The sequence below is a fragment of the Varanus komodoensis genome, unplaced genomic scaffold (assembly GCF_004798865.1).
Source record: "Varanus komodoensis strain SLA01 unplaced genomic scaffold, ASM479886v1 scaffold25, whole genome shotgun sequence".
Taxonomy (NCBI): domain Eukaryota; kingdom Metazoa; phylum Chordata; class Lepidosauria; order Squamata; family Varanidae; genus Varanus; species Varanus komodoensis.
In genome coordinates this window covers 6,313,450-6,337,900 of record NW_025335661.1, presented here as the reverse complement: position 1 = coordinate 6,337,900, position 24,451 = coordinate 6,313,450, and the positions used below count along the sequence as shown (strand labels likewise).

General features: G+C 44.1%; 1 long non-coding RNA gene across 1 annotated transcript; it reads left to right on the top strand.

Moving 5' to 3' along the window:
- The first annotated feature begins 58 nt into the window (after positions 1–58).
- LOC123024843 lies at positions 59–23,678 on the top strand. The gene is made up of 3 exons (XR_006414995.1): positions 59–76; positions 4,360–4,369; positions 23,619–23,678. It is a non-coding gene; the product is annotated as an uncharacterized LOC123024843 (long non-coding RNA).
- Positions 23,679–24,451: the final 773 nt, after the last annotated feature.

Genomic DNA, 24,451 nt, shown 5'->3' with positions numbered 1-24,451 from the left:
AGTCCTGAAAGGGAATTTTTGTACACATTAGCAAACATTTAAGGAGAACTCAAATGCTACATTCATTGTTTCAACAGTGTTTAGAACTCCATAAACTAATTTGTTATTCAAACAATTTCTCTTTCCAGATAAAGTTTGATTTCTAACACTAGAGCTTTAATTGACAAAAGAGGAAATTGACAAGCCATTTCCTGCCTAGCCTAGTAAAATGCCTATAAGATATCAAGCACTCCAGCAATGCAGGCATTCCATTGCTCTGTAATATATACTGATTTATAATTTCCTCTCTGCTGTTAGCTAACACTGCTGGATCAAGGGGCACAGGTCTGTGACTCCACAGCTTGGAGAGCCCCAAACAGTGCCAGTCACTGCAACGTCTTTTGTGCTGTTTACTAAGCCTTTAGAGAGGCAAGAGGCATTGTGCACTGAAGCACCACACAGTGCATCATCTTCATGGTCAGAAGAAAGCCTCCCACCACCTGAGGCAGGAGAAGAGGCAGCTGCCGCCACCTCCTCTTTTCCTACCCCCGAGTGAGGCATTAACAGGGAGCTGCCCCAGAGAGCTGCCTATATCTCTGGAGCATACTAGAAGTTCATGGCACTTAGAAAAGAAAGGGGACCTGCTCACATGCCCTTTCAAATGCCTGCTAGAAGCCATGGTGACACCACACATCTAGATGGGTTTAAACGGAGACTGGATAGATTCAGGAGGAAGGAGGCTATCAGTGACTACTAGCCTTTAGCAGAAGTGGCATGTCGCAATGTACCAGTTGTGAGGAGTACCAGTTGTGAGGCAAGACTTCCCCTTGGGCAGGAGGAAGTCTTGCCATCCTGCCTGTGGGCAGCTGGTTGGCCACTATGGGTATGGAGTGCTGGACTAGATGGACCTTTGAAGTGCTCTGGCATGGCTGTTCTTCTGTGTGTGTGTGAAGGTGGCACATTAGTGGAAGCCATGACTTTCACAAAATGTGCCAGTCCCACTGGTTCTATTAGTATTAGGCCAGAACCAAAGCCGATAGGAACCATCCCTTTAAGATCTATCTTTACTGAATCTTAAGAGTTACTTTCCAAAAATGATAGTGTCCATAAGACCTCTCCCTCTGGACAACACATATTCAACCAATGTCTATTTATCAGAAGGGATGTTTTTTTGTTCACAAAGTGTCAATTTTGCCCATTATCAAGGGGATCCTTTTCTATGCATGCGGCAGCTTGTCTGCGAGCAGCAAGGGCAGACAAGGAGCTGTTCTGGTTTGTTTTCCTAAACAGCAGTCTCTCTTATCTTGCTTCTGATGGGAGTGGGGTCACTGATTGGAAGACAAAAGGGAATTCCTTTTACAAGCAAGCAGAGTATGATAGGCCGGCCGATAGTCACAAAATCGATGCAAACACTTCCTTCTCAACATAGAGCAGAACACCCGCCTCATGCCACTCCTGCCTCATCAGGGCAATTTAAGAGGATGGTGTAAGTTGCCACTACTGGAATCTGAGCTTCACCACAGACCAGGCAGATGACTTTTGAAAACAGGACACTGGACACATCTTAGTTATGTGAATGCTGTCAACATGCACCTTTCCCTTATGTAAATCGCAGCCATGGAGAAGTCTGAGAAATCTTGGCATGGGATGGGCAAGAAATTTATCTCTGTCTTCTGCTACCACCATCTCCTGACAAAAATCACATCCCCAAAAGCTGCCACTGTCAGCACTGGGAGCTTTGCATGAAATACAAATAGCAGGCTGGCCACTTAAGGGTAGGTTGGCCACTTACCCATGGGAGAGGGGGGGAGAAGATACTGTTTAACACAATGTTTTGAAATGCAAACCTACGGTGCAAATTTAGAAAGAACAACAGTAATTTAAATGGCAATAGAAGGCATCTTACCATGGGGAGAAGACTGGCTAGGTGACCTGTGTCCCTGCTCAGTCTGCGGTCGCTAGCTGAGGATGGCAAATCCGAAGTTCTTACTCTGCTTCACCTGCTTTTTAATGATTCTTTGATTTCAGACCGGAGAGCCAGTCAAACAGAGAAAGCTTCAGATAGGAGATTATTCTCTGAAAGATCTCCAAAATTAGAGAGCTCAACTAGGGCATCTGGACACCTAACTATGGGTGCTTCCAGAAAAAGTGCTCCTAGCATTGCCAACCAGAAAGCAGCGTGCAGCAATTTGAGCTATCCTTTCTCCCCGGTTCCTTAATCAATTATCCGTAATCAAGAAGCAGGATGGTTATAAGACATGAAAAGTTGAGGAGTGCAAGACAATGACACAATCCAGAACTCCCCTTTCCTAAAATAAGATTATGATTAGGAAAGGCATTATAGCGAAGGCAGTGTTGCCCTAAAAACCTAATCTGGAAGCATCCTTACACAGGGCAAAGTAGCATTCCATCTGCCCTTCCAATTGCTACCCGCAACATCACCCCAGTCCCAAGGCTTCCTCTGCAGCTGCTATTCACATGTGAAAAATGTGCCCATTAATCGTATCCAGCAGCCAGCGTTGTGTCTAGTACACCGATTTGATGGCAGCGCTGTCACGGAGAAGAGTCTGCAGCAGTTAGCACTAATCATCACATGGATTGCTGCTAATATGTGCCAAGTTGCCACAGCTTTGGCCAGGGGTGTAGCTGGGCACAACATGGTATTGTGAAAAGTCCTCTCCCTGCTGCCCTCCAAATGAACATCTCCCAGCACCAGCACCTGCTGCTAGCCCTCATACTGAAAACATTATGGATGGAAGGGGGAAATCACTCATTTCAAATCTGCAAATTTATTACAAAGGAAGCTCTCCTGCCCATGAGTTGCATTTACACTTCCCCGTCCACATGCAAACCACCGCATAGATCATGATCACAGATCCGAGTGGGGTGTGGAACCGCTTTCTGCCTGAGAGCCAAATAGAAGCTCGAGGGGGCTGCCTCCCTGTGAGTGTGAGTGTGAGGTCAAATGCAAAAGGTGCAGGGCCAAGAATACCAGAAATACATAGCTCCCCACTGCAGATTTAATGCATAACTCCCCTATACATTCCAGCTCTTTCTGCCAGTAATTACACTTTGGGAGAAGCACGTCAACCTTTTCAAATATGGGGAAACACACTGCACAAATGCTGGGAAACCAACACTTCCTGCCAGGGGCAGGAGAAGAACTTCCACATGGTCTCTGCAGGATCTCAAGGGGGGCAGATGTGGTCAATAAGCATGAAGTTCAGCACCCCTCTGCTGCAAGGACTGCAGGGGAGAGGGAGTAAAAACATGTCCAGCTATTTGTCATGCATGACAACCCATACAAAATATCCTCTTCTGAGTTCCCACAAGCCCAATTTCCCAGGTGCAGCTGCCCCATTCAGAATGACAAGGAGAGAGTTTCATCTGGCAAATCAGATCTTCATTCTCTCCAAACTTAGCTGTGTCTGAAAATGCTCCACATTTTTAGCAGAACTATTAAATTACTTATATGAAAGGTGCTTTATTGCTCTTATGCTTTTTTATGAAACTAAAGCTTGAAGTTCCAGAAGTGGAAGAAATCCTGGATTAAAATAGTTACTCAACCACAAACCAGACCAGTTCATGTCTATGAATACACTGTGTGAGTTTGAATTAAATAAATGTGCTTATTAGAGATAATTGTTATCCCTTCTTCCAAAATATAGTGATGACCTTTGGAGGCACCTCAACTGTTTATTCTATGCTTTCCATCCTAGCAACAATATTACTCATAATGTGTATCAGTACGCACTCCATTTACAAGACAGGTTACTTTGTACAAGAGAGGTGGAGTAAACAAACAAAACATGGGAGCGCTGTTTTAAAAGAACTTCAACAACAGCACATTCAGCAGAACTGAAGCATAAGCCAGACTAGAAAAGGAGCCTTAACACCAACCAATTATGCATTTTCTCAATGACAAAATGCTGAATGGCAGTTTTTGTAAGCTCTGTCACTCGGAGTCAAGAAGCTGCAGAGGTTGCTCATTGGGCCTGTAGAGGCTTGGGCTCATCTGATCCACCCTGGATACTGGAGGCTTCCTGAGGAATTGGAAAAGAATCCCAAGACTCTCCTGCATAAAGGAATCCCTCCCAATGGAGGGTAAAGTGGCATGTGCGGGAATCCCTTGTTATTTCCAGTCTCAGAGTAGAGGTAACAAGAGGATTCAAGGAGCTGTGCCTGCTCTCCAGCAGAAGCTGCAAAGGAGGGCAAGGCAGCTCCTGGTGCAGCTGCCAGGAGACAATTACGGTCAGAGGGTGGTACACATGTTGCTTTTATTCAGTCTTACGAAACTAAGTTTTGGCTCCTCAAGTGTCTTGTGCATCGCTTATTACAGGACCAGGAAATCACAGTGATGTCCCAGCCAGCTTTCTGGAGGCAGTATGAGGTCCCTGTCCTTTCCGTGTTTTCCTACTGTGGAAAAAAAATGCTAAGGAAAAACTGGTGGAAAAGGCAAACAATAGAGGTCTTAGAAATATATATATTTGCTGAGGAGTATACAAATCTACAAAATAAAATAAGAAATTATGGGGAGTGCTAAGAGTCTTCTGTATGGATGCACCTGAAGACTTATTCTAACCTTCCATCTTAGAAGCTCCCAGATCTGATCCACTTAACTTCACAAAGGGATGAAGGGCCTGCTCTTGCAAGGGATCATGTTCAGGGTTGACAATATTAAAAACAAATGGCCTCTTTAGGATGTTTTTCAGATACCAAGTTCTTAGAAGCCTCTTATGTCAAACAACTGTGTTCTTTGAACACAAAGAAGCAAGACATGGCAGTCTGTGTGCTTGTTGTGGTCCAATTTGCTCTCCACTGTTTTTGAACACAGGCTTGCTTCAGGGCTAGCCACAACTCGTGGTGCCTGTTTGTCTGCGCAACATATGTCAGTGGGCACCAGTTGGAGAAACTGTATGATGCACAGGCTGGAATGCAGCTTCTGTATCTCCAGAAATACAGGCATCAAAACACCAAAAGCTGGCAACGAGGCGCCAGGCTCAAACATGATTAGGATAGTTTTGAATGGAGAAATGATTAATGCCATAGCAGGAAGGAAGGAAGATAGAGATTCCATTCAATATAATGGTATTATTGTTTCCATCAAGTTTTATTTACCTACGATAATAAACTGCTCTTTTCTTTGTAGAATGGCAGGGTGAAAAACATGCAAATAAGCAAACAAACATATATAATATCAAGCTCCTTCAAGGAACGTATTACAAGAATTCAGTACAGATCAAATAAATGTTCAGGAAGCCCAGAAGAGTAGCTAAAGCCAGAATGGGCAACCCACAGACCACATATGGCCTTTAGAAGTCACTTATGTGGCCTGTCATGAGTGTCCCGACCATAATCCCCCTGCTGCTGATGCTTCCCTTTCATGCCCGATTTCTTCAGGGGCACTATACATATGGCTCTTCCTGTGTGACTTTTTTCCCTGCAGAACCAGACTTCCAAAAAGCTGGCAACCTGTGAGCTGCCAGGACTGCAATTCCACTGGGAAGTTCAGCTCGGGTGCATAGCTCTTCCCATGCCCCCTACCTCGCAGCACGATCAGTGATGGACCAATTCATGTTCAAGGTAAAGGTAAGCAGAAGTCAGGTTTAGTGGATGGTGAGAGAAGGTAACCAAACTAATCAAGGAACTCATGGGGGGAAATGGTGTGAGTAAAGAGGAAAACATAAAGGTTAACTTTCACATATAAAGCTAATATGAAGATAATGCCCACTTTCTCTAGCATTGCATCTGATACACATCTATAATTTGTTGGGCTAGGAAAAATGACCCTCATAGGAGGAGATGGGTATAGACAGGGATTGTAAAGTATATGGGAACAGAGTAATGAACAGGAACTGGAAGGAGTGAAGCAAACCAGAGTGGTATACTGGCTACGGCCCTGGGAGAAGTGGATTGAATCGATCTCAGCTGCAAAGCCTCCTTGAACCAGTTCGCTCTCTATAGGGCTTCTGAAGAAGATCAACTGAGGGAACCATATGTATGCACGTACACTCAATGTTCATTAGAGGTACGGCATGATAACAACGTCATTTATCAATAGAAGCAAAGTGTGCAGGTAGGAAACTCACCAGCAGGTGTGGCTAAAGGGGTGGAACTACTTACAAAATGATGGAAGGGCAGGTGGAGCAGATGAGGCCAGGGGCTAATAAGGGGCTGTGGGAAAGTCCCACTAAACAAAGAGACAGATGAGGTTGTATGCCAGCCTTCCTCAATCTGGTGCCCTTGAAAGGTGTTGGACTATAGCTCCCATCACCTTCAGCCAGCCAAAGAGAAGCTGAAGTTCCTCATAACTGGAGGGTACCAGGTACAAGCTGTTAGAATAAGGACCATGGTGAAAGGCAGAGCAGATGCATCTTTCATTCATTTTAATGAATTTTTGAACACTCTCCAAGCATAGCACTTCACATCATTAACACTGACTAAGTCTGTTGTGCTTTCCTTCCAAGACCTGGTAAAGGTATAATAATTTCTGATGCAAGAAAGAGGAAGAAACCATGTAGAGACATTACACAAAATTGGCAGCAACAAAACCTTGGAAGAAGCTTCATCACTCAAGACACAATTTCATTTACTTTCCTTTCTATTCCACCTAATAGCTGAAGCTTTCTGAGCAGTTTACTACAAGGGTTGTATCCAAGCAATCAGTGATTGCAACTTGCAATATTTAGTTCCAGAACTAAAATCTTAGTTGATCCTACAACCAACCAATTGATGTCCTTCCAAAGGCATCACAGGGCTGCCCCTTATTTTAACTTCACAACAAGATGATCCTTTGGAAACTGATGGAAATGCAGGACTGCAGGCATTCTTAGGGTTTGTCTGCGCAGTTAATTTATTGTGCACCCACAGACATTCTAGGGACCCTTTCATGACAAGATTCTCATCCAGGGCCCCTCCCATGTTTGCCAGACATTTTTGTGGGTTTTTTCTTTTAGAAGGGGAAAGTCTGGTATAAACTTTAAAAGCTGGAACAAAAACCTCATGAAAAATCTCAAATCCACTTTACTGCAGCTATACTATAGCATCATCTTGTGGTTCCTTAATAGACAGGGAAGTGCAAACCCCAGGGAAAAAACCCATGTAAAGGATGCATTTTTCCTTCCGCCATGAAAATGAAAGAAGCTGTCTCAGCAAAGCAGCAAATTAAACTCTTCATGTAGAGTATCCCCAAAAGGCACAGGCCTCCAGCATGGAATGCAAAACACACAGAGCAATGAGCTGTTCAGCAGTGGATATTCCTATGCTTGCTGCCCTTCTATTTCCTTCTAAAGGCATGGTAAAATGGATGTAAATCAGCATGATCTGTGAGCCTCCCAAACCAGTTTAAGAATGGGTGGCACTGCTATGCTTATGGGTAGCAGCATATTTTGCTTTATGCAAAATATAGATGGATATACGTTTCTTCTGTATCAATTGTAATTGACCTATTTACATTTCATGTGAACACCCAAGTTTTGTTTTTGTTTAGATCTAATAAACTTCACAATAAAACAAAATTAAAAATGATTGGCTTAATGAAATGAGGAAACCTGATGTCTTTGATATTACATAACAGGCAATTAATAATTTACAGCCTGAACCAGTTACAAACGGAACAAGCCTGAAGTTGCCTCCAAAGGAAGCAGCCCAATCATTGCAATAACAACCAATATAAAAGAGTTAAACACAAAGTAACCAAAAGAAGGCATGAAACTGGAACACACAGCATTTGCATGTCCCACAATGGTAAACTGGACTAGTCTCAAAGACCACCCAGTAGAAAACATAGGTTAGTAATTATAAATAGTATAATTAAGCTGCAGGATTCCATGACTAGCAGTTGTGATTCTTTTAGCTGCACTCAAGTAGAACATTCAGACATGAAAGCCATTAGCAAATATATCTATGGAAACTTATCCCCTTGAATCTTCCTCCAGTTCTTGCAAGATTTTTCTGAAGTTAGTCAAACATGATGTCACAGGAGAACAAGTGCATTATATATCTTTTAAACTCCAAACATTGGGATGATACTTTCTCAGTAGCAACCTAAATGTTACAAAACTTTGTAAGACTCCTTTTCAGGCTGGATGTTAAATTAACTAAACAACCTGGCAAGAGGGGAATTTTAGAACATGGTATTAAATATCAGAAATGGAATCATTTTAGAAATGTTGAAAATGTGATTTCAGAATTAAAATAGGAACTTCTTTTGCATAATTCAAGAGGTGCATACATATAGGATGCAATTCCGGAATATGTGTAGGATGAGGCCTGCATTACAACATTGTTTCTGCTTGTCAAAATGGTGCGTGCATCCTGCTTGCCTGAACACGCTCACTGGCTGCAGAGTGCCAACCGACCGTGGGGAGTAGGAAATAAAACCCAAACAAATCATGTGGAACAAAACATTCTGAACAGGCACACCAGACGCTAAGCAGGTTTGCATGAAACAGCAAGCACAGGGGAAAGGTTGCCATGACTGGCAGTAACTTGTCACCTTCTTCCTGACAGATGATCAGAAACTCTGGCTGGTTCCATCTTTTTCCACCCCACCCTGCCACACCTTCCTCACCATGGATCTTAGCAGCCACCTTAGCAAAATCCTCCTCACTCTGACCTGGACACTGCACCCCGTAGCTTTGGGACTCCTGGGCAGGTGGATACTGCTGCAAGCTGTCCTGACCTCCAGCTGTCTTCACTGTCTCTGCTGCTCCCATTCATGCAGAGGGCGGTCGGTCACGGTGCCTTGGAATCCAGCATCCTCCTGAGCAAACAGGCAGGCCTGCTGCAGGGCCATTTGGTCTGCTTCATCCAGGTGTCACAAAGATAAGGTGTGTCTTCACTTTCTCCCTTACTTACCTCTTCAGTGTTGATTTGCTAATTTGGGCATCTGCTTGAGACGTGCCTGGGGCGGGGCAGGGAGGGTATAGGGCCAAGTGGGGAAATGTTGTGGTTCCCCATCTGTGTTGTATTGGGTAGAAGGTGATATGGTGCTGGAAGGAGAACTGGCCTGGTACAGGGAATGCTCCTGAGCTCATGACTGGTAGTATTCCATTCCTCCTTCCACCTACAGGTTTGATGGTTGCCATGTCAGGCTGTCCTTGTTTTTGCAGATTCTACTTCAAAATACCAGACCGGTACAGAGTAAGTTTTCCCTTATACGTGATTTAATGGTGGATGAAGCAGCCAATCTGGCTTGTGTAACTGAGACCTGGGTGGATGAACAGGGACAAGTTAGTCTCTGCCACTGGTGCCCACTGGGGGAGCATGACCTTCTTGATATTCCTGTATCTCACTGTGGCTTCTGATACCATCAATCATGGTATCCCTCTGGAATGACTCTCTCAGTTAGAAACGGGGAGTACTGCGTTGCAGTGGTTCTCCCCTTACTTTGCAGGTCATCTCCAGAAGGTGGTGCTCAAAATATTCTTCAGCCCCATGGGTTGTCCAGCATGGAGCTCTTCAGGAGTCTGTTCTGACCTGCATGCTACTTAATATTTACATGAAACCACTGAGTGAGGTTGTCTGCAGTTTTGGAGTGTGTTGCCATCAGTATGCTGATAATGAGCAGTTCTCTGTCTCCTTTCCATTATCAGCAGGTAAAGGTATGGATATGCTAAACCAGTGTCTGGCTGCACCAATGGACTAAAGAGTTAAACCCAAACAAGCCTGAGATGTTGTTGGCGGGTAGTTCCTCTTACAGGATGGAAGGTGTGCTACCTGTTCTAGATGGGGTTGCACTCTGCCTGAGGAGCACATTCAAATCCATCTTTATTGCTCAAGGCTCAAGTGGCATTAGTGGTTTGGAATGCCTTCTATCAGTTTTACACTCATATCTGAACTAGCCTCTCCATGTTCAGATACGAGTTTGGCCCACCCACACTCATACTGAACACGGATAGGCTAGTTTCAGTAATCTAAGCTCTGGTAATATCTGAATTAGATTATTGCAATGTGGGGCTGCCATTGAAGACTGTTAAGAAACTACGGCTGATGCAGAATGTAGCAGAAACCAGATTTCTAGGACATGTAGGTTTGAACATATAAGACTGGTTATGCCTGCTTGCACTGGTTGCCTGTCTGCTTCTGGCCCAGTTCAGGTGCTGGTTTTAACCTATAAACCTTTACACAGCTTGGGATTACAATACCTGGTGGGGTACCTCTCCCAACTGTAATCGAATCAGACACCACTCTCTACCTCTGGGGTTTCCTTCTAGTGCCAAATCTGAGAGAAGTTCAGAGGTGGCAACAAGAGGGACAGCTTTCTTTGTGGTGTCCTCCCATCTATGGAATAAATTGCAGTCCAGCTGGTGACAAACTTGTCTTCTTTTTGGTGTTTCATTAAGGTAGCCCTTTATGCTGAGGCCTTCAAGCTATCGAGGGGCTTGAGGGGATCAACCAACACAGAATTTTATTTTTCTTTTTATAGGGTCAATTTTACTGTATGTTTTAGCTGTTTTAAATTCTTAAAACAGCTAAAAATTCTTAAAATTCTGCCTCAGCTACCTCTTCCTGATTGGGCTGGCAAGGTTTTGAGACAGATTTTCCTTCTTTCCCATCCTGATTGTTTTGCTGTCTCTTTAATTATCCCTAACCAATCCAGTCCTCAAAGAATTGTCTTTGTTTTTAATTAAAATCAACACTTTTGCTACAATCCCCCCTTCCCATACTGTGCATTTATCTGCTTTCTCCCTGTTTCAGAAAGTAAATAGGGTGATGGGCCCAGTTCTTAGCCAATAGGAACAAGGCAAGTTATGATGTGCATGTTGCTAGGACACCATTGCTAGAAAAGATCAGATCCCCAGAGCAGCTCTTCTGTTACTACTTTTTCTACAGGACTCTGTTGAGTTTTGTTTTGTTTTCACCCAAATAGAAAAATGGAACCCCCACATCAGAAAGTCCCAACAGATAATTGGGACAGGTAAGCAGAAACCATACAGCAGATGGTTGTTTTTTGTCATGATATCCAGGCCCAAATCAAGCCATGGTGCTATACCACGACTTGATCTGGACAATACAAGCCCACAATGGAAAAAGTTAATGACCACTTGCTGTGACATCTGTACTGAGTCCCTTAAACATTTTCTTGTAGATTCTTCATTAAGAGCTTTTCTATAAATTATGCAGTAGAATTCTCAGCTGTACCATTTTGGATTAACAGATGGAAAGTTTGTATTCAGAAAGCCTTCCCATATAAAATTAAATTTCCTGCATAAAGCAATGCCCCAGGACAAAAGTTTAGCGCACTCCAGGTTGATCACTTCATTTTTATATAGGGAAGCAGTTCTGGAAGAAATACTTCTTTAGCAACTTTGCAATGGTACAGCTGACCTACTGATGCAGTAGACTCATGTGGAGCAACACTTCTTGGCTTCTGGCTGCAGACCAGGAAAGGAATTGAATGAAATGAAAAAGAGTTTTTGCAGCTGAACAGCTAGCAGTATTAAGAAATCTGACCAATGCTTGGATTCAACCATGCTTGAGCAGATGTCTGTTTCTGCAAGAGTTCTTTCCCATCCCCTCCTTCCCAAACCTCCCCAAATCCCTTGCAGAGTCTCCCCCAACCCACCTGAACAGATCTGGGGCCACACAGGGACTGCAGCAGAGAAACATGAAAATCTGTTGGAAATCTGCCAGAGGACTCCCTTTCATTGGCAGAATGGCACCATTGGATGCAAGCTGGATAATGTTTCTTCTTGACATGCTGGTTTTGTAAATTAACAAATGATTTTTAGAGGGGTGCATTCAAATATGCAGTTTACCCACCCATTATCTGAAGTGAAACACTTTGTAAAACACAATCTGGAGTGATTCTGCCGCAGGAGTAGATCAGATCTGAAACATCTATAACAGAAGCTGGGAACATGGCTGTAACCCAGAAGCTACCCCCCCCTTTTTTTTTTTGGTAAAGAAACACTTAAATTCTACTTTCAGGACACACACAAAAATCATGTTATGTAAACTCAAGGCTGAAAATCCTTCTATACTTTCACCAGTTCAAGAATTACAGTATTGAGTATCTATAGTTAGTATCCAACAGGGAGGCATGATTAGACAATACTTAATTCCCAGCTTTCACTTATGACTTTATCTCTTCAAAGTGCTGTACAACATTAATAAATTAGACTTCATTGTTTGAATGAAGCAGCCAACCTCACCTTTCAAAGAGCAATTGACTTGCCAAAGGCATATAAATAGACTTACTAGGGATTAGAATTCCAGCATTACTCTTGATCAGACCAATGCTAAGCACAATAGGCAATCCCTGCCTCTTGTTAGTCAGGCTTATTTTTTTAATTAAATATAAAAGAACGTGTATCAAGCTAATGTTTTGAGTAAACTGCTGTAGGCTATGCAGTGCTAGATTAAGGCTGAAAGTCTCCGATATTGCAAGAGAGAGGATATGGAATAAGTTACCTCATTAGTAACTGAATGAGGTAGGACTGAGAGCAAGAAGAATTTGCCTATACCTTGCAGTCGAATTCTTTTATTTTATTATTGTGAAACTTTAGTCTTTCCCTACTTTACTTAAGGAAAGTAACTAGAGTATTTGGTACCAGCAACATGTTCCTCACTCAAAAGGAGAAAATGCACCACCACCAACAGAAGTTTGCATATGCAAATGTTGAAATAAGCCCCATTCATTTCCACGAGTCGCATCTGCACAGGATGCTGCCATAGGATCGCATCTGCACAGGATGCTGCCATAGGATCGTGTTGTGCAATTGCATCACCTAATTCACAGAACTAAAAGGGGTCCAGGTAACACTGTCCTGGTTCTTACAATCCTGTGGGGGAAATAAGTGGCAGGCTGTTTCATGGTGTTGGGTACATGTTAACTATAGCAAACTGGGTTGCACAGCGAGACAAGCTGCAATGGGTAATGATGCAGAGACCCACATCAAGCATGGCTTATTTCCCCTACTGAAACTGTGGGAACCTGGCCATTATCATAACTTTGTAGCTTTCCTGTGTTTTCGTACCACTTTTTCCAGAGAAAACCAAAACACTAGGGAGGAAAAGCCAGAAGAGCTGCCCATTGTCTTGACTGCTATTACTAGAAGCCCTCCACCAGGAATAGAGGTGGGAAGGCTTGGGATGTAGCCAGGATTCCCTCTCTCCCAATTTCCACACTTCCCAGAATTCTTAAAGGGAAAGAGCAGTGGTGGTCCTTCTAGGAAAAGAAACAAAGGAAATTAAATAGGTTGAGGGAACACCTGCAAGGATAAGAAACTTTTGAAAGTGGTGCATTACAACAAGCAAGAAACATAAGATGATTGCCTAAAGTTATATGGGTTGATCTGTGCTTACAGTAAACTCATGAGATTAACTTCAGAAATGTTCCACAGAACAAACCTCTGGGCCTCAGCACACCAGGTACTGCAAATGCAGTGGAAAATGAAGAATAAATAAGTACCAAAGTTACAAATCTGGAAGAACCTACAAATAAAGTATCAGCATTAAGGACAGATACCTTAAATATCATTATATGGTTTTACTAGGAAAACGCAAAGGAAGATACTAAAGTAGATTGAATGGCATATAACACATGAAACCCTAATTAATCCTCTTAAAGCAGAGGACTGAAACTAAGAAATTCAAGCTAATGTAGCTATAGACTACATACTTTTTAAATGTAAGAGGAAAAAACACAGAACGATAGATACTACTAAAAACAATCAGACTAAGTCTTCTCAAAATAGAAGAGAGGCCAACAGGCTTGAACTGAGAGGTTGAAATGGGAGACGCTCCAGAAGTAAATACAAACTAATAGAATAAGGCAAATTGGACAGTGAAGAAAGCTGACAGGAAGAAAATTGATATGTTCAAAAATGGTGCTGGAGGAGATCTTTGTAAATACATACCAAATAAGTGGGTTCTAGACCAAAACTAGCCAGAACTTCCCCTTACCTTTTGCTAAACCACCCAGAAAAATTTCAGGTTATGGGGCGGCATAGAAATGGATATAAATAAATAGAAAGAAAAATGCCAAAACTGATGCTGTCACTGGAGACGACAATCATGATAGAAAGTTGAAGACAGGAGGAGAAGAGGAAGACCAACTAAGAGATAACTCAGTTCCATAAAGGAAGCCACAACCTTGAGCTTACAAGAGCAGAAGGCATTCCTTCATAAGGTAGCCATAAGCCAGAGACTTTATGGCGAGTAACAACAGCAGTTAAAATGAGGTATCAAGAGAAACTGGACACAGAAGGAAAGGGGTTGGTTTGGATGACACAAGACAAGCAATTTCAGTAGGAGGACAGAACAAAAGGGAGTTGGAGTAGCACAAGAAATACATCTTGTGGAGTGAGAATAAAATAGGGCAAAAGAACGGCTGAAGCTAGGTGCGAGGAGAACAATCTTTGTATCCAGAAGGTTCTGGTTCAACTATTACGTAGGACTAGGAAAAAGTTTTACCCTAAACCCTGGAGCCGCATTGCTGTCAGAAAGTGTCAGCAGTTCTGGGATGGGTAAATGCAAGGGTCCAATTCATATGGGGACATTTGTGACTGACAATGGGAGGATTAAGAAGAAAGTTGAGCAACATTTATATACAGAGGCATTCTGGACATGGCACTACATATTAATTGATACATCCTTGTCCAGTTACCTCCTGAGACAAGACAATAGAAGCAGAGAGAAAAGAAAATAAACCAGAGAGTCTACCTGAATAATATAGTATTTCAGAATTTCCATGAAGAATATTTTTCCTCCTTCCACCAGTACTATAATGGTAACCCACTGAAGCTTGTTCTAACAGTGCCTCTAGTGCAAATATAGAATCAAACAAGATCATTTGTCAACAGACTTCAGGTTTGGTAAATAAAGGGTATCATTACTCAGTCCAATCATTACTATTGTACACACTGTTTGTTCTACATTACATTCTCTGACATAGCATGGAGTAGAAGACATGCCACTTTATACCCAAGCCAATATGTTTGTGATGATCTGCTAGACATGAGGAATGTTCAAGTTGCTTGGGAAAAAGGGAATAAACTGCGGCATCTTCAGTATTTACTGCCAGATCTTCAAATGCTAGATATCATCATCTAGTTGACTTGAATTATTTCAATTCTTTGTGGGTGCTTTTGGATGAGTCTTTCTTCTTCATTAGCCCTTTCCCATTCACAGGGTTTTGCAGGCAGTCTTTATATCCCTGCAACGTTTTCCCTTCACTTCTTCTGTCATTTTTCTTACAGTAAAAAAATCAATTGAAAAAAAGATAGAAATAGATGCACAATGTCTTTTGAATGGTAATTGAGAGGGCTTGGAGCCCTGTCTATGGAAATACTCTTAGGTGACAATCTAGCACTCATTCACCTAGCAGTAAGTCCCATTGAACTCAAGTGGAGCTTATTTCTGAGTAGGGATGTTCCAGATCTCACTGAGTTTTACAAGGTCAGGATTATTTTTAAAAAAGGGAAAAAATATTTCTTTAATTTCTGTACAACCCAGGAGCTGAAGCTCTTGGGGGTTTACAACAAATCACAAAATACAAAACACAGATACAGTAAAATTACAATTCCAACAAAATACAGCACTATAATTCTAAGATACATGATAGAAATTAGTACAGATGTAAAATAAATAATATAAACAGCTACAACTATTTAAGTAAAAGAACTAGACCTGCTAAAATAGCTGGCATGTCTCATCACATGCCATTAAATCATGCCTGGTTATCTAAAGGAACACTTGCGTCCATATATGCCCGCCCACCCCTTGAGATCAGCAACAGATGCCCTTCTCCAGGAACCCTCCGTGAATTATATTAGGAGGGTGAGTACCCGGAGGAGGGCTTTCTCTGCGGTGGCGCCCCACCTATGGAATGCGCTCCCCAGAGAAGTCCACCTGGCGCCATTGTTATTTGTTTTTCGGCGCCAGGCTAAGACCTTTTTATTTAAAATTTATTTTAATTGTTAATTTATTATATATTTATAGGATTTTAAATTTTTAGCCGAGATGTTACCAGGCTTTTTAATCTTTATTATATTTAGTATTATTTATATGTTTTTAATTATGTTGTGAGCTGCCCCGAGGCTTTGTTGCGATGGGGGCGGCATAGCAATGTTTTAAATAAACAAACAAATAAATAAATACTTAGCACTAGAGGACAGTCCTACTGCCAAAAAAGATGGTGAAGTTGATGTTAGACAGGCCTAAACAAGGGAGATTATTTCAAGTCAGGGCTAGCCTCCTTTCAGCCTAGCCTCTAAGTCTTCCTTGGAGGTGGCACTTGGAGGAAGATCTCAGCTGTAGATTGCAAGGTCTAGTTATATTCAGACTGGAAGAGGCTTTCCATAAAGTATTGTTGTCCAGTGGAGGGCCTTCTACAGTAAAAGCAGCACTTTGAATCAGGCTTGGAAGCATACAGTCAGCCAGTGCAAGAGGGCTAGAACTGGGTTTTTATGTTTAGATCATCTGGTTGCAGCTTCCATGTTTTGTGACCAGCTGCAGCTTCAGAACAGTCTTCAAGGGCAGCCCCTTTAGTCTAATTTGGAGGTTACAAAACCTATATTACTGAAAACAGTGCATGTATATCCAGAGAGGGTCTAGCTGAACCTCCAGCTGAAGCAGAAAGAACTCCATGTCACTGGGGACAGCTGAGCTTCAAGTAACAATGCTGGCCCCTTGAGCTTTGAACCTGCTCCTTCTGGGAGAATGCAACCCCATCCAGAACTGGTTGAGTTCCCTCCATCTAGCCAGGAGAACTGATCACTAACAACATCTCAGCTTCTTAGCCTTCTTTAGCACATCTACAGCATCACCAGATGGAAAAGAAAAGCTGCACGTCATCACCATACTGATAAACATGCACTCCAAAACTCAGTGGTATTGTGCAGTTGTTGAATAGCATGCGGATCAGACCCACCCCGAGGAATCCTTTACTGTAGAATCCACAGCCCAAACAATATCATCCAGGTACCATCCTATTCAGCCATCCATTCAGGTGGGAGCAGAACCATTGCATTGCAGCACCCCCATTCCCAGCTCACACAGTCAGCCCAAAAATACAGCAAGGTTGATGGTTCCAAACGCCACTGAAATATTTAGGAGTGTCATCCGGGAACCACTCCTCCAGTCTCTTTCCTAACATACAGGGCAACCAAGGGTGTATTCATGCTAAAAGCTGACTTGAACCCCAACTGAGACTGACACAGATAAGGGATCTAGAGCTGCTCAAGGGTATTGCCCAGAAAAGGAACATTTGCCACTGGCCTAAAGTTGTTGAGATCTTCTGAGTCTGGACATGACCAGGAGGCTCTATGTCTTCAGGAATGATCTCACCACTGTCCTTTTTAAGGAACATGGGAGCACTCCCTTTCTTGAGGAGACAATCTCCTCCCTGATCTAGCCAGGTGCTGCCTCCTTTCTGATTTTTGTAAGTCAGAAGGGGCAAGGATCCTGTGTAGAGGTAGCTACACAAACCTGTCCAAGCATCCAGGTTTATCCAAGACAAATAGAGCAAGCTGTACTCTAGTAACCTCGCCTGACTCACCTGTTGTAACACTGGAGTCAAAGTCTGGGTGGATGCAAGTGATTGTGCCCTAGAAATGCCTAGCAAATACATTACAGTGGGTTTAGGATGTCCTTGGAGCCAGCATGTAATAGCCCCAAATAATTCTAAAGAACTTCCACTGAATGACAAACAGAAGATCAAACAGAGGCACTCAGATGCTTCTTCTCCATTCTCACTCGATTCTCAAGTATACCTGATTATGGGTACGCACTAGAATTCCATTGCATCCACTGGTTTTTCTTCATCTGAGCTCAAGCCCTCTCCTATATTCTGTCACTGTCCAATTCCCACTCCATTTAAGCAAACACCACTCACCCACACGTGATGCTTCAAAGCAATCACAGCTCATGCCTTAATGCTGCAGACTTGGTCTTAAGTACCAGAGCGACCCGTGCCATAGCCTTGCCCAAGATGTGCGGAACCACAACTCCCACAATCCTCGGCCAGCATGGCCAATCGGCCAGGGATGGCTCAGGACCGTGAGATTTCCAGCGTAATACATCTGGAGGGCGCCAGCTCGGGCGAGGCTGCAGTACGGCGCCTGTTTCACATTCACAGGGCACGAGGCGAGGTTAACGGCGCGTGCGGATCTGCGAGTCTGACCGAAGCCCCACTTTCTGGATTTGCCCACGGGCGGGTCTGCGCGCTTTGCTTTCGCCCTCGCCTGGCACCTCACTCGCCCAACAACGGGAAGCCCAGCTGCCTCCATGCGCGGCGGGCGGGGGACGCGTCCGGAGCGAGATCCCGGGGCAAGGCAAGGACACGAGAAAGCTGCAGAGATGCGCGAGAGAAGTTTTACTAGGCATGGGGCGCGTGTCCTGCCCTCTCCGCTTCTGAAGTCCCCTCGATAAGGCGCGCGCCATTTCCCGAGCCCAGCCTGCCGCAAAGCCCGAGACGGCGGTCCCGGGGCGGGTGGTCGGGGGGGCGGCCGCGCGGGCGGCGCTCTCCGGGTCCGACGCCAAAACTTGATGACCCTCTGAACTGAAGCCTCCTCTTCTTACGCGCTCCCATCCCCGGATGCACTTGCCTTCCAGCCGTTGATGGCGCCGTTGCAGGTGGCGTTCGCGGCCCATTGGCGACCTTCGCTCCAGGCGCCCCGCGGCGGTAGGCTGTGGCTGCCATTGCCCGCCCGCGGAGCTCCTCCGCCTCCGGCGCCCGGGAAGAGACCACAGAAGCGCTGGAAGCGGGCGACGAGTTGCGCGTCCGTGAGGCTGCGCACCGCCGCGGCCATGCTGTCCCGCGCCGGCCGGGAGGCTCGTGCCCCGAGTGCTGCCGGCTCCCGCGTCGCGGCGGAGCCCCGAGGAAAAGGGCCGGGAAGCGGCTGGGGCGCCAGGCCGACAGGTGCCGCCGGCTCGAGCCCCGCCCACGCGCAGGTGGCTCCGCCTGCGGCCCAGCGAGCCTCTCCTCGGCGGCGGGGCCGCTGCCCGCTCGGCCTTCCCGGGAATGCTCCCCGGCTGTGGCTGGCGCGGCTCCCGAAGCAGCGGGCAGGTGGGTCCGTCTGAGAGATCAGATGGCGACCTCGTACGCGTTGACGGGCGCGTGGCTACGTGGACTGCGCAAAGCGGCCGTTTCAACACTAACCTTCCTGATGATGCAAAGCTCCTCTCCGTCCTGGGCAACCTCGACCGTAGTAGAGCTTCAGAGCATTGGACTAGGGCCCTGGGGGAAACCTCTCACACGCAGGACGACTTCAGGCAAGTCCTCCGTTCTCAGCCTGACCCACCTCACAGGGGTGTTGTGAGGATAAAAGGTGGAAGCGAATGTATATACTTTTGTAAGTAGCTGCCACAACGAAATGCCCCTGTTTGAGATGCTCCTAAGGGTGTAGGTTTGAGATGTTCTAAGGGTCAATTCTTTCCCACGATATTCTATTCGATTCCTTTACCCTGCTACATATATTTACCTGCTACACTCTACATTCTGTGATCTGTGAGCATGTTGAGCCCTCATTAGGCTGTTTGGTGTGCTTGCTTGTTTTGGCTCCCTTGCTCATTAGGCTATCTTGCTCCTTAAAGGTTCCCCCACCTTGAGTCTGATGTAACCTTTGGGCTTCCCCAAGCCTGCAGATCCTTCAGTGTTGTTAGTGGATGGTACTGTTTTGGCCACTAAAGGTGGTCATTCAGAGAATTATGATTGGTGATGCTCACCCTTGAATCATGCCCTTGTTTTGTTAGTACAGCCCCCCTCCCCGCTTGGCCTCCTCTAGATGTGTGAAATCTCTGTGCTGGCAGGGGAGGATGCCAGGTGGGGGAGTTGAGTTAGAGCCATTCCAGTCATCTGAAGTCCTGCCCCTCCTCTTCAAATACTTCTGTCACTGCACAGGAAAGCATCTGTAGGACGTCTCTGGGGTGGTGCTGTAAAGGATGAATTAAAGTAACAACAGAAATAATGTTGCATCATCTCACAAGCTTAAGCAGCTAATGAGAAGTTTTCCAGCCCAAATTCTTAGTTGCTTTGAACATATCAGTAAAAAGGTGGGGGAGAAATAACACTCAAACTAAATGGTTGTATAGATTAAAAGGATGAATCTCAATCCTGGTTAGAGCCATGCTACATTTACGGTACAATCCTGGGCATGTTTAGAAAAAAGGGAAAAAATCCGGACTTCCAGCATTTCCCAGCCAGCGTCTTTTCACTCTAAATGTTCAGTAGATGTTTTGTCTAAACATGAATAGGATTGTGTCCTCATTCATAATTCAGTCACTAATTAATGTATGTTAGCAACACCTTTGACTTTGGTGTGATGCTGTGAGTCCTCAAGCTTGGCATTGCTGTGTTAGATGCACCGTTTGTCTGGATGTACATAAAACTATCCCTGTATCATGACACTCATTTCAAAATAACAATAAGACTTTCCTTTAATTTATCCTGGCTGATTAAATAACATTCATGGCTGATTAAGTTGCATCAGTGGTGCTCTGATTAGGCTGTTGATATTTTAGGAGAAGCTGCCTTTTCCTCTTGCATGGGTAAGTGCCATTCCGCTTGTCTATCAGTTTCTCTGTTAGACTGCAATGCGGAGGCACCAGTCCGCAGAGCGCAGCTGTCAGCGCAGCCTGGTGCTGATCTGCTTTTAGTGCTGTTGCCTTTGAATAGCTTAACAGTGCATGCTCCACTGTGGTCCGAGCATCCTGCATTTCAGTGGGTAGACCTCGAGTTCCTAATAGCACCAGATACTCATCTGGTCCAATCCCACTGTACTTATGCAATTGTTCTGAGACCTTAAGCCTCTTCACAGACTACCTTCTCACAATTAAGCAAGGTGATCCAGCACTGTGTACCACAGGCAGGAAGCAAATAGTTTCAGTTAACACAGGAAGTCATAGAAGAAGAAATAGGTGCAAGATGTACTGGCTTGACTCAAGTGCCAAACATTAGTTAATGCTCGTTAGCTACCTAGACATATCTACTCAGAGGTAAGTCTCACTGAATTCAGTGGGTTTTACTCCCATATAGGGTTGCAGCCTAAATGGAGATTAGTATGCTTGCATGAAATATTAAATGAAATCACTGAATGCTTCTCTGAACCATCCTTTCCTATTCCATTCTGTCAAAACTTGGCACTTCATTGATGTTTCTCTTAGAATCCTTACCATTTTTTTCACTATGAAAATAGATCAGATGGCTTTGAACATAGGGCTGTGTGGATATAAAGGGGAATTTCTCCTATTTTGCGTGGGATTGCACTCCCCTTGCAATGCTAGGCACACAGTGTAGGGGTGCTCCTAGATCCTTCAGGGACTTACTTCTGAGTAGACATGTAGCTCCTATACCTTTCTGCAGCACCTGATATTGTGCTTTATTCAGTGCTAGTTTCTTAGAGAACCACTCCCAGTAAGATTTGTTATATATCCAAAGGTCACACAACAGTTTTTAAGGGCTGTCAGGGAAATGCTATGAATCATTGGACTTAACTTTGTCTAAACAAATATAGGGTTGTGCCTACATTCAGTAGGAGGTTCAGTGCTCCTAAGGTATTGATGTACTTTACGTTGTTTGTGCTCAAGGCAGTCATGGGTGTAATATTTAGTAAATAAAATTATCAGCAACAGCATAGAGTCAGATGCTCCCCTAGAAAGAATCTAGTAATCCTGAAACACATAATGGCCATTCTGAAGAATATAGAATATAATGCAGTTATGGAAATACTGAATTGTTCCATTATTTTATGTTGGGGCATTTGTGGGCAGAGATACCAGCAAGTCTGTTAAATATATATCTTATCTTTATTCTGTGATGAAAGTCAAGGGGGCATGTATAGGGTCTTCTATGTCCTCCCATCTGGGTACTGCCTAGATCAAGACCCAGCTTTAGCAGGATTATTGGGAATATCAAATGAACCTCATCCAAGGGTGAAATTGGATGTTGCAGTTCACATCCTCCCCTCTCGCCTTTTACCTGTCATGGCCAGAATAAAAAAATATCAGTGTTAATTGTATTAGACCAGTTGATTTATTGCAGCAGCAGTAGCAGCAGCCCATAATATTCTTCATTTTGAGGATCTCTTTTTTGCACCCTAGACACAAATCAGCTCAGGTAATGCAAATGTCCCCTATGAAAGGCCATTATTTGACTGAATGTTTCCCCAACAGGTTACAAACAATGGATTTCAGGTTTCAGCTAGTACAGACAACTTCAGACAGTTATCATAACAGTGCCTTTCCTTATCAACATACAATCAACATAGCAACCGCCTTTCTATATGAACTTACAATTTGAATAACAAGGCTTTGCCCTATCAATTTATAATCAGCGTAAGAAAATAGATTCCAGTTTTTGGATGAAGGAGGGGTTTGTTCCTCTTTTGGTACTCAGAACAAATTAAGATTTCCAGTAGGCAACTTTATTTTGTACCCCAGTTTGTGTGCCACCACAAAAGCACCTCAATTATCTATTGTTATGTAGATTTAGGAGGGGGGAATTTTATGCCCCAGGCATGTTACATTTATAGAACAATAACTGTAGAAGGCAGGTGACTGAGTATCAGGGCACTGTTTAGCACTATGCAGGTGACAATGTCCTAGAAGGACTACTAGACTATAGGTCTACTTCTTAGTAAATTATGCAACAACATGTGAGCCAAGGATGTACAACTCACCCAGGATGTAGCTGCAAAATGTACAACACAGTAGTTAATGGAAAAAGAAGAGGAAGAAACACAGTGATAGTAGCTTGCTGTTTCTTCTAATGTCTGCTGTGGTTTCCTCTTAAGCAAGTCAACCAATAGTGCAAGCAAGTTTCTGTTAGCATTATGGATACTGCTGCAAAACTTAGGAGTTGTGGTCCTGCGGTAGAATATGCATTGGGTGAGCTGGCCTCTGACTTGTGGGTTCTACTTTGATTTGTTACTATTTTTCAGGTTTTTAGTTTTTTTGCCAGACTGTTAAGGTCCATCAACCAGAGGGTGCCTGCATTGCCTCAGGAAAAATTCTGCATGGGAAAGGATTGGGTTGAAACAAAGGCTCCTTGAGCACTCTCAATGGGGAGGCTGAGGGGAATTTTTTTAAGGGAAGGAAACCACCTAGAAGCGGTATTGTGGGAATGCATTAATTGTTTGTGTTGACTACCAGGAGTTTTGTGTGGAAGGGGGAGGGGAATATGTTCTGAATTCTAGGTATACCATCTTGTGGCTGTGCCACAACACAAAGAGTGGAAGAAGGGGGGTAATGGGTGGAACTGGGGCGGTTTGGTTGGGTGTGTGCGTGTGCACATGGGTGCACAGTGGGAGACTACTTTTCCCTGTGGTTTCAACAAGAGGGTCGTTCCCTTTTCCTTTTTGCAATGTTGCCAAATATTTTGATCAGGCTCCAAATTTTGCAAGGAAAGATAGCTATGGAGGGTGTTTTGTACAAGAAAGGAATATTGATGGTGCTAAGGACAGTTTTCCTTACAGTAACCTAATGTTTGTGGGGTGGGGATGGGGACTAAGCCTATTTGCTAGCCCCAGGAAATGGCAAGGTTTTTTTTTTTTAATTTTTCTTGCTGTGAGCATAAGCAGCCATGCTCATCAAGATGAACAAGCATTGATTGTTTGATTGTGAAGGGTGCTAGTTCAAGTAGCATGTATATGTAATGGATTTGGAACATTTTTGTATTTCTGTATGTGGGGGAGGGGGTACCATCTCTGTAAGAATTTGTGTGATACCATGTTCTCACTGGACAAATGCCATCAGAAGGCACAGTTTGCTTTAACCAAGCAATGGGTTTGAAGCACGCAAGTTCAACAAGGGGTTCCTCTTGTGTGCGCTTTTGGCATGGGTTGGATTTGAACATCTCAGACATTTTTCTTGAGACTGTGCTGAACAGACATGTGTGGGGGGGGGGGGACCAGGCTTGAAAAGGGACAAAGATTTCTCAACTTTCTCTCCAAGCTAACGTGGTTAACCAGTGTCTGTGAAGAAATGTAAAGGGTTTTTTTCTAATCCACCTGTTTTGTGAGCTGTACTTTCCAGACACCAGATGAACTGGAACTGCAAAGACTGTGATTCCTGTGTTCTGTCTTGCTCTTTGTATCATCCATGAAGAAGCAAAGGACTAACCAGGCAAACCGTGAGAGACAAATCCTACAGCCCAAGTGCACAGCTGAGTCCAGAAATTGAGTGAAGCCTAGACAAAGAAATCTCGAAGAATCGCCTCAAAGGACAAAGCAGATAACTGAACTGGACATTAGGCCATTGCCTCATTTCACACTGCTCCCACCTTGCAAAGCAGGCTAACCCAAGGCTGTTGACCAAAAAGGGATGGTGGCCTTAGACAAAGTATTCATCATCGTGGGGGTCTCAACCCTAGTGAGGATCATATCTTTAGGTCAATGGGTCAAAAGGAGGGGCCTAGGGAGCAAAGAAACCAGGCCTCAAAATAGATTGGGTAGCAGTGCTGCAAAAGTGCAGGGGAGCAGGTTAAAGGTGAGAGCTGGCTGGCACTAAGTTCCTTGCAGCCAAAGGA